This window comes from Akebia trifoliata, chromosome 5, assembly GCF_017979445.1.
Source record: "Akebia trifoliata isolate Shusen 1 chromosome 5, ASM1797944v1, whole genome shotgun sequence".
In the NCBI taxonomy this organism is placed as follows: Eukaryota; Viridiplantae; Streptophyta; class Magnoliopsida; order Ranunculales; family Lardizabalaceae; genus Akebia; species Akebia trifoliata.
Window position 1 is genome coordinate 24,350,296 of NC_141379.1, and position 12,115 is coordinate 24,362,410.

The window sequence follows — 12,115 nt, forward strand, 5'->3', positions numbered from 1 at the left end:
ATTGAAATCATACTCAAATATTAAACTACTAAATAAAGATAAATGTGCATTGGTGAGTGATGAAAAAAAGAATGGGCTAAATAATAGAATATGGGAAATTATTTTCGAGTTAGGGATTTGAGTTTTTCTTGTGAAGTTGTGTTGTTCTAATTGTCCTAGTTTGGAAGGTTGAATTAGTTATAGTCACTTTTCTAAAATATAGAGATTTAGAGGTCTGCACTTGTTATCAAAGTCAAGAACTCACCATGACGAATGTTTCAACCAAACAATATTGGCCACATTGCAGAAACTATAATAATGGATAAAACTCATGGCGGAAATAACTAAAGGACAATATATAATATGGTGTGTACATGATGTGGAATAGGAAAAGCATTCATGTGATCAAATGCAAAATAATATTTTACAAAGAAGAGAGTTCTTGATAATTTCCCCTCTCTCTCTCTCTCTCTCTCTATATATATATATATACATATGGGAAATGTTCAGCAACAAACATTTTGGCAAAACATTTTTTCAAAACATGGGTTAGAGGTTTTTGAATAGGCTGATTTTGGTGAGGAGGATCTCTACGGTGAGGAGATCATCATCACCAAAAATCAGCCCATTCCGAAAATTCTAACAGCATCAAAAATGGTTTACAAAAAATAGACGGTCCACGATTTTTCAACTTGTAAACTGGGGCTAGAAGTTTTGGAATGGACTGATTTTTGGTGAGGATGATCTCCTCACCGTAGAGATCATCCTCACCAAATGTTTTGCCAAAATGTTTGTCAAAATGTTTATTGCTGAATGGGACCCTATATGGGAAATGTTCAACAACAAACATTTTGGCAAAACATTTTCAAAACATGGGTTAGAGGTTTGAAATGGGCTGATTTTTGGTGAGGATGATCTCTACGGTGAGGAGATCATCATCACCAAAAATCAGCCCATTCCAAAACTTCTAACCCCCATCAAAAATGGTTTACAAAAAAAGGACGGTCCATGATTTTTCAACTTGTAAACTGGGGATAGAAGTTTTGGAATGGGCTGATTTTTTGTGAGGATGATCTCACCGTAGAGATCATCCTCACCAAAAAATCAGCCCATTCCAAAACCTCTAAACCATGTTTTGAAAAATATTTTGTCAAAATGTTTGTTGCTGAACGGGACCCTATATATATATATATGGGTAGCGTTCAATGGCAAACTTTTTGGCAAAACATTTTTCAAAACATGAGTTAGAAGTTTTGGAATGGGCTGATTTTTGGTGAGATGATCTCTACAGTAAGGAGATCATCCTCACCAAAAATCAGCCCATTCCAAAACTTCTAACCCATGTTTACAAGCTGAAAAATCGTGGACCGTCCATTTTTTGTAAACTGTTTTTCATGGGGTTAGAAGTTTCGGAATGGGCTGATTTTTGGTGATGATGATCTCCTCACCGTAGAGATCATCCTCACCAAAAATCAGCCCATTCCAAAACCTCTAACTCATGTTTTGAAAAATGTTTTGTCAAAAAGTTGGTCATTGAACACCCCCCTATATCTATATATATATATATATATATTAATATATATATATATATATATATATATATATATATATATATATATATATATATATATATATATAGGGTCAGGTTCAAGGGCCATGTGAGAAAACATGTGAGAAAACTTTCGTTTTTCAAAATAAGGGTTAGAGGCTTTGGATTGAGCTGATTTTTTGCAAGGATAGTCACTATGATGAGAAGATCATCCTCACAAAAATCAGCTCAATCAGAAACTTCTAAATCCATCAAAAGTGATTTACAAATTAGTGATAAAAATTGATAAAAAATCGACGGTCCACATTCTAAATCACTTTTAATGGGGTTAGAAGTTTCAGATTGGGCTGATTTTTTTTTTGGATGATCTTCCCATCATAGAGATTATCCTCACAAAAAATCAGCTCAATCCAAAATTTCTAACCCATATTTTAAAATTTTATTTACCGTCGAAAGTTTTCTCACATGTTTTCTCACATGGCCCTTGAACCTGACCCATATATATATATATATATATATAGGGTCCCGTTCGCCACCCTTAGTTTTACCACACACTTTAACAAACGCGTTTTGTCTTACATGGGTTAGAAGTTTCGGAATGAGCTGATTTTTGGTGAGGATGATCTCTATGGTGAGGAGATCATCCTCACCAAAAATCAGCTCATTCCAAAACTTCTAACCCCATCAAAATTGATTTACAAAAAATGGACGGTCCACGATTTTTCAACGTGTAAACATGGGGCTAAACATTTCGGAATGGGCTGATTTTTGGGGAGGATGATCTTAATCATAGAGATCATCCTCACCAAAATCAGCTCATTCCAAACTTCTTACCCATGTAGGACAAAAAACGTTTGTTAAAGTGTGTGGTAAAACTTAGGGGCTGAACATTTCCCATATATAATATATATATATATATATATATATATATATATATATATATATATATTTATATAGAGAGAGAGAGAGAGAGAGAGAGAGAGAGAGAGAGAGAGAGAGAGGGAAATTATCAAGAACTCTCTTCTTTGTAAAATATTATTTTGCATTTGAACACATGAATGCTTTTCCTATTCCACATCATGTACACACCATAGAAATGTTCAACCCCCTACCATTTACCCAACATGTTTTGTCCTACATGGGTTAGAAGTTTTTGAATAGGTTGATTTTTGGTGAGGATGATCTCTACGGTTAGAAGATCTTCCTCACCAAAATCAGCTCATTCCGAAATTTCTAGCCCCATATTTACAAGTTGAAAATTCGTGGACCGTCCATTTTTTGTAAATCATTTTTGATGGGGTTAGAAGTTTTTATTTTTTTTCGCTTTTACCCCTTTACCTAAGAGAGGATGTCTGTGCCGTATGAATGGTGAACGAGTCTATATAATAAAATACAATTAAATTGGAATAATTGTGTGTAATACAAACGTCCAATCAACTATAATGTTATGGGAGACAAATTCAACTAGAACAAACCTCCCATCATGTACAATTTGGTAGGTTAAATCTCCCATCAAGCTATACTGTCATGAGACCCACTTTATTTCCTTTATTCTTCTCTTTTTCTAATGTATTATATTTTCTCTTCTACCTCTTTAATTTTTTATATTTTCTCTTTTACCTTTTTAATCCTTTATTATTTTAATCTTTTACCTTCTTTATTCTAAATTTTTTAATTATGCCCCCCCCCAACGCTAGTTTTTTTCCATTTTATCCCTTAACTCGAAAGAGGACCCCCCTCCTCTAACTTTACCATATTTTATTTTTTACCACTTTATTGTTTTCATTTCTAACCCTTTGATGCTCAATTTTTTTTTAATAACTCGGTAGGGTTGATTCCTATGGAAAAGGCAGTTCAATCAAGCTATAGTTTAGGGGAACTACTTTATTTTATTTAGTTTTCACCTCCTTTAACTTTACAATATTTTCTTTTTTATCCTTTTAATCCACCTTTATTTTTTCATCTTTTAATCCTTTAATGTCAAATTTTTTATAATAATTTTGTTAGTTGAACTTTCAGTCAAGTTATAGTTTCATAAAACCCACTTTATTTCATTTATTCTTTCCCTCCTCTAATTTTACTATATTTTCTCTTTACCCTTTTAATCTACTTTATTTCATATTAGTATTTTTCATCATTTTCCCTTTAATCTTATTTTTCTAATAATACCATACACTTAATTTTTTACACTTTTACCCCTTTTAAATTGAAAGAGGATACTCCATCTTCTAACTTTACTATATTTTCTCTTTATCCCTTTAATCTATTTTTTTTATTTTTTTTATTTCTTACCCCTTTAATTTTATTTTTTCAATAATACCCCTTCCATCAAACTATAATTTCGTGGGACCCACTTTATTTCATTTATTTTTCACCTCCTCAAACTTTACTATATTTTCTCTTTTACCCATTTAATCTCAATTTTTTTAAATAATAATATCTTTCCAACTTTATTTTTTTTTATTTTTCCCCTCTTAACTCGAGAGAGAGGATACCCGTGCTATAGGTACAGGTGAATTCTAATATATATAATAAAATAAAATTGAGTTGGAACAATTGTGTAATACAAACGTCTAATCAACTATAGTGTTGTGGGAAACAAATCCAACTAAGATAAACCTCCAATCATTTATAATTTTGTGGGTTAAACCTCCCTTCAAGTTGTAGTGTCATGGGACACACTTTATTTCTTTTATTCTTAACTCATCTAATTTGATTATATTTCTCTTCAACCCCTTCAATCCACTTTATTATTTTTCAGTTTTTACCCCTTTAATCCATTTTTTTTTAATAATACCCATCCAATTTTTTCACTTTTACCCCCTCCCCCCTAACTTTACTATATTTTCTCTTTTACTCATTTAATCCACTTTATTATTTTTCATCTTTTACCCATTTAATCTCAATTTCTTTAATAATACCCCTTCCGTCAAACTATAATTTCTTAGGATTCAATTTATTTCATTTATTCTTCACTCACCCTAACTTTAATATATTTCCTCTTTTACTTCTTTAATCAAATTTATTATTTTTCATCTTTTACCAATTTAATCTCAAATTTTTTGTAATAGTTTTATAGATTAAACCTCCCATGAAATTATAGTTTTATAGGACCCACATTATTTCATTTACTCTTCACTTCTTCTAATTTTACTATATTTTCTCTTCTACCCCTTTACTTCACTTTATTATTTTTCATATTTTACCCATTTAATCTCATTTTTTTTTAATAATAACCCTCCAACTCTATTTTTTCCACTTTTACCACTTACTCTAAAAAGAAGACACCCCATCCTCTAATTTTATTATATTTTATATTTTACCTCTTAATTCACTTTTCTTTTTCATCTCTTACCTTTTAATCTCAATTTTTTTAATAATATCCCTTCCATCAAGAAATAATATCTTGAGACCTATTTATTTCATTTATTCTTCACCTCCCCTAGTTTTACTATATTTTCTCTTTTACCCTTTAATCTATTTGATTATTTTTCATATTTTACTCGTGTAATCTCAATTTTTTTTTTTTATAATAATACTCCTTTAATTTTTATTTTATTTTTTTTACTTTTACCCTCTTAACCCAAGAGAGGCATGGGTGAACTCTAATATATATATAGATATGCACCCACAATTTTGGGATCCTTGGTTTTTTTTCCCTTTTTTAATTGATCTCGTGAGTAGGGTATATGGTATTTTATGAAGCAACTGGATATTCCAACTTTTAGATCAAATATATTGATTATATTTGTTATTGATATCATTTTATTAAGTCCACCGGGTTACATTGATATTGGACTCGAATCAAACATCTCCTTTGTTATTGTTTGTTATTGTTTAGTGGTCACTTTATTCAACTTTATTTACCATTTCCACTTTGTTTTATTATTATTATTATTATTATTATTATTATTATATTCAATGGATAATTTGACATAACCAATAATCTTGTCTCGCCATCACTAGACTTGATAGGAAAATATAAGGGCTCAATTTACATAATCCAAGACTCTACCACCATAATTCACTTTAATATCGTTGTTGTCTCTTATGTTACTAAATGACTTTATTCAGTTTTGAAAATGAAAACTATCCAAATGTATTGTTGTAGGGTTGTTTTAATTTGCCTATATTTTCCTGATTTTTTAAATATTTATTTATTTATTTTTAAATAAAAAATTAGTTTATGCAATATGCTAACGCATGCGCCATATGTGATTTTGCATTTGTGCTATTTGATAACATTGCTCATGTCCACCAAAATCATATTTAAAATCTCAACCGAGACAAGAGTATCTCTGTTGAAAATTTTCAGTCTTAAGTCTCAGTTGACATTCAAAAAGATATTATCTCTGAAATGAGTCCCTTTAACTCACATAAATTCAATAGCAATTGAGCTAAGACACCTTTCATCATCATAGGCCAAGACACCCTATATATTGGATAATTGGCCATGCCCAACTTAGATTTTAATAGCAAGTTCTAAAACTTCTATCTAGAAGTCAACACGAATTAGAGAAATGAAAACTAAAGTTAAATCATGTTCAAAGTAGCAAAGATGAAAATGAGGGTACCTTGGTAAAAGATGGTCAAATAAAGAGAAAATGGATTTGTTTCCAAAAAATGCCAAAGGAGTGTTATACAGAGGCCTAAGACTACGAGGTAACACATCGGAGATTAGAGAGAAGAACAAATACTTCGACATTAAGGTATCAGAAAGTGAAAAAAAAAAAGATCTCTAACAAAGATGCAGAGAAGGTATGCTTTCTTAGCAACCAAATGGTGCTTGTAAAATTTACAAGCTGAAAAAAACATTAATAGTTTATTTGCAGAAGTGCATTGGGGTCTCTACGCATCTGATAGTGGTCAATTTAAATTAACCTGAAATTGGTTCAAAAGGTGAACCTGAATCTGATCTTATAGATAGATTCTATTAGCTATTCAAGTATTTAATAAACACACGCAGCCACTCAATTGATTAATTCTTGCCCCTAGGGTGAACCTAAACCAAAATATTTAGTGATCAATTTACCATTTATACCATACTCATCGATCACATGTTCTTTCATGGTAGTATGACATGCTGGTTTAACGTGTAGTGGTGCGGTGTAATTTTCTCTCCACTTTGTTTTCATTATTTCATTCAAACTTATTCTCTTTATGACTTTTATTGCGGTCTTTGCATGTATACATACATGCAAATTCCTTTGATGTGTACCAACTAACTCATCTTTGTCGTGTTTGATGATGTAAAATTACCACTCTTTTGTTTCTAAGAGTTGATGGGTTTTTCCACTTATGTGGGGGGTATTTTCCTTGTCATTAACTTATGAGAAATCAAATAAAATAGGGTGGTTGTTAGTGTCCATAAGATGGGGTTTCTTTAAAATGAAGTTTTCTCTTTATTGAGTGTGAGAAAGGATTGAATCTCTACATGAATATTTTTTTTCTCAAGTAAAATATAGATGCTCAAGGTTCTTTAGGGTGTTCTTCACATTGTAGTCACGAGCTGGTGACAACGGAAGTGAGATCGACTTCTTGTTGAGATTCTTACTAGGGAGAGGTTTAGAGATTTGATGGATTTCACCGGAGAGTTGGAGGTAAATATAAATCTCCATACTTATAATTTCTTCTTTGAGTAGTGAATTTTTACTAGTCAATTTGTCCGTGGATGTAGCCCTATTGTGAGTGAACCACGTATATCTTGTGTTGTGGTTATATTTATTTCTCTACTCTCTTTATTATTACTTGCATTTTCTTTGCAATACATTCTTGGGATTTAGTTGTTGAGATTGATTGTTTTGATATTAAAAGGGATTAATTTCAATAATCGGATTTTCATGGGTGGCTTGAAATCTAGCCGCAACAATCTTCAAGTTATTTTTAGTTATTGATTCTTTAGATTGTACCCCTAGAATGAATTTTAGGAACTTTTATGACCAATCGTGTATTTATCTATTTAAGTTTAAAATGATCACAAAATCATCTCATTTCAATTATCATTCATCTTTATTATGCTTTTGGATTCCCTTTTAGCACTTGGTTCTGGTTGAAGAGGAAGATTTACTTTCCTTTTTTCCTTTTAACCACCCCTAATTTTTTAGGCTATTGTGATTAGTAATCTTAGTCTCCATTTATTTTAGCTCTATTTTGAAAATTTTCTAAGTCAATATTAATGAGATGGAGGAGAAAGCATAGAGAATTACAAAATTATGTTGGGTTGGCATTGCCTAATATAAGGAATTTGGAGAATATTTTTGCTTGGTGGGAGAAAGGGAGGTTCAACTTATAGGCGCATTTATAGTTTTCATTATTTGTACTTAAAATATAAAAAATAATTAGAATTATAGGTTCTTGAATAAGTTAAAAAGGAAGATAATTGAAAATATAAAAAATAGTTAGAATTATAAGTCCTTGAAGAAGTTAAAAAGGAAGATAATTGAAAGGGTTGAAAGAATGGTGCCTCCATTCATTTGGACCAATGTTTGACATTGAAGGTAACTTGTACTTAACACATTCTATTTTGGGGAGAGACAAATGTATGAAACTGTGATTTTTCATTGTTGGAATTTTTAAATATTTTTAAAAAATAATATATAATTTTATGCAAAATAAGTATTTAACCATGTGCACTTTATTAGTCTTTAAAAAAAAAAAAAATCAAATTATCAAACTTGCTTATTCCTTCTCCTTTTCCTTTTGAAGGAGAAGTTGAATGTTTGAATTAAATTTCATTAAAAAAAAAACATGTAAACAAATTAATGTGTGTGTCATAAATCGATTTATCCTATCTACCCAATCCACCTCAAAATCAGAATTTCTTCCGAACAGTTTTATTGTGAGCATGGCTGATTAGATTTGTAATTTAGATATGATATAAATGTAAATGAAGAATGGTGATGAAAATCAGGCATGGAATGTAAAATTGTATAATTTGCTATATGGTTGTGCATAAAGCTGTCAATAGACCGGAATGGGCTGGGCCTTTTAAGGCTTAAAATCTAGGCCCAAACTAAATCCATCTAAATATCGGGCTGAACTAAAGAAATAATACCTTAGTCCAAGCAAGTTTTGTCCACCTACATTTGGGTCATTTGCGAGTCAGGCCAAACCTGTTTCAACTATTTTTTTTTATTGTATTGGGAGCATTAAATAACAATAAATTGATTAAAAATAATATTTTTTATTTGATTTTTCAAACATATTTCCATCTCCCATTCAAATTTATAATCTCTAAATTCTTAGAGAAAATATGAAGTTAAGGGATCATTATTAATTTATAAGAAAACTATTATATATTGTATTTTAATATAGTATAGCAGGTCGGGCCACCCATCAGGCCTACATTCAAAAACCAATACCAGCCCTATAATTAAACGGCCTTAGCCTGGCCCGATAACTAAATGAACTTAATAACTAAACTCAAATTCAATCCATAGCAAGTCGGGCTAGATGGATCCAAAACCTGACCCATTGACAGCCTTAGTTGTAAATGAAGATTAATGTACGGAAGGAGGACAAAATGTGGAGTGTTTTTTAATATAGATATTAGAAGTTGACGTGTGAGATCACACGTGTATGAGAAAATAAATGGTTTATGAAAATTACATAATAAAAGGATATTTTTGTAATTTTAAAAATTAGCCAACGTGATTATAGGGTCATGAGATTAGAGTTTTTTTCTTTATATTTTGATTAAAATGACTTTGATTATATTAAATTTATATAGATACATAGGCTTAAAAACCTTTGGGGAGGTTTAAGCTCATCTACTTAGGTTTTAGAGTCACCACCATTAAATTAAGGTGTGAATGAACACTATAAAATTATTTTCAAAATTCATTTCCTTGGCTTGTAATGACTCTCATATCCGAATGGATAAGTAAAGGTCTACTTAGAGTTCTAGGTAATGGAGTTTGGTTGAGGGACAAGGAAGGTGTTAGGCACCTGTCCCTCCCATCGTTAGATGGTTTCCAATATAACCATATATGAAGTTTTCAAAACCAATTTTTGGATTTTTGAAAATAAAGACGTTAAAGAGAAAGTTAAGGAAAATTTACTATAGTTTTATTTTGAAATATAAGCAAATTAAGATGATGAGCAAGCCCTTATTAGAAGTAAGTGTTTGTTGGATTTTTTTTAAGCAAAGACTTTGATGGGAATTCACTTGGATTCTACCATTTTAAGTCTTTAGGCTTTAAAGGAAGATTATGTACTCGCTTGTGAGTAACTTTTTATCAATTTAGTCTTTTAAAGGTATTCATGGGTTAGACACCACTAATGAAAAAATTAAGGACCTTCATGCATGATTTGTATTCTTTTTGAAACTATCTTTTTGTTGATTTAGAGAGTTAGGTAAAGATCTAAAGAGATCATCACCTTCAACTCTTAACCCTTTTATAGAGTAAAATGTGGTGTGTGTGGACGGAACCTCCTAAACGGATTTACTCTCTAGTTCTATTACCATTAAATAAAGTTAAAAAAAAAAAACCATTATTCTAGGAAATTTAGAATGCTAGAAAATAAAGAAAATAATATATCTATATTATGAATTTAAATTACATAAGTAAAGAAATTAAAGACAACAAATTCTAGTACTTTTAAAGAGTTTATTGAGGACTTATTTGGGGAGATCACCTCTAGGAGGGATTACTCTCTACCCCCAAGTCTCTAAACTAAATATTAGAGATCTATAGTATTAAATAAAAGCTTGGAATTAAACAATTAAAGTAAATAATGGGGAGATAAGGATTGGGGTTGTGGTAGGACTTTTCCCACCTTATTGTTATTGTTCTTTTTCTTTTTTTTTTCTTCTTGGATTTTTCTTCTTAAGATAATTTGGACAGAATTTTGGGAAGGTTTAGGAGTTTTGAGAAATATTTTTTATGGAATTTTAAAATTTTAATTCTTTCTCTCCCTCATTTGCCTTGAATGGATTTCCTATTTATAAGACTTTAAGAGACCCTTGAGGGTAAACTTGTCCTAAAACCTTGATACCCTAAATATTCTTTAAAAAACCTTAATGAAAAGCATTAATTCCACCTTCTAACTTTATCTTTGATGATTTTTACATTTTCTCCCCCTCTTTTACCTTAAATGGGTCTCCTATTTATAAGACTTTAAGAGGTCCTTAGGGTAAATTTATCCTAAAACCCTAATACCCCAAATATCTTAGAAAAATCCTTCATGAAAAGTATCAATTCCACCTTCTAACCTTGGCCTTGATAGGCTTTAATCTCTTTCTCTCCCTCTTTTACTTTGAATGGGGCTCATATTTATAAGACTTTAAGAGAACCTTAAGGGTAAACTTGTCCTAAAACCTTGATACCCCAAATATTCTAGAAAAAACCTTCATGAAAAACATCCATTCCACCTTCTAACCTTGGCCTTGATGGTTTTTAACCTTTTGTAGAATTACACAAATCTTGATGATCAAGGGAGAAGATAGTCTTTACACCCAAAATTCTAGAAAATTCTTAGTAAGGATAAAATGATCTTAGACCTTATGATTTGGGTCAATTGTGAGAAATCTAGATCAAATGGTATGTAATTTGATGAAGGTTTTTTGTCCTTTTTGATAACTTCCTTAGGCTAGTTCTCTAACAAAGTAAATTTACAAAGGTCTTTGGGCACAAATTCTAGAGACTTCTTGAAATTGGATAAGATAGTCATAAGATTTAGAAAATGTTCAATTTACCTTAAATGCCATAGAATTCTTTGAATATTTGAAAAATATTATAAGGGTAGAAGAGGGTTTTGACCCTAATATATCTCAACAAATCAAAGTTTGAAGAGGTAATTATACATAAGTAGGGACCAAGCAAGAGCTTTGGTCAAGTTTAGGAGAATAAGAGTATTACCATAAGGTCTTTGGTGGGAGAGATTTGAAAATTTAAAGCATGGGTAGAAAGGGGATCAGGGAGGATTTTCTTGAAGAATAAGTCATTAAGAGAAGGGTTTAGAGAATCATTTCATGTGGAGAATCTCATGCACACATAGGATCTTTAACTACTTAACTGAATTGGATGTACCCCAGGTACTGCTAAAAAAAATTATATCTAGCCATACTTGAGGTAAGGTTGGTGTAATTTTAAACCTGCACATCACAAAGGTAAGGTCGATACAAAAAATGGCATGGCCATATGATCTATATGGCCATGCAAAGCTATGTTTGGCCGTACAGGCCATATAGCTAAGCAAAATTTGATTTTTAATGATCAAAATTGATCATTTTTTATCAGTCCAAATGGATCCTATTTTTTTATCCAATTTTTCTCTATTTGATCCTCGATGAATGGATTCAAATAAGATCTCGAGCTTGTTCGATTAAATTGGGGTGTCTACAGTTTAAATATAAAGTTGTATACATTTGTCAAATCCAAATTTTGGTATACAAACAATTTGTATTTTACCTTCATTCATTACAATAATATATATATAAGTCTCGTATGACAGCCAACATTGGGAGGCTAAATTTGATGTAGCTAGGATTCGCTCTTTTAAAGTCCCACATCTATTAAGAACTCAGGGTTGTTTTGGGTTAAATATATGTAGGGCTACTCCACTTTATATCAATTGGTTTTAGGT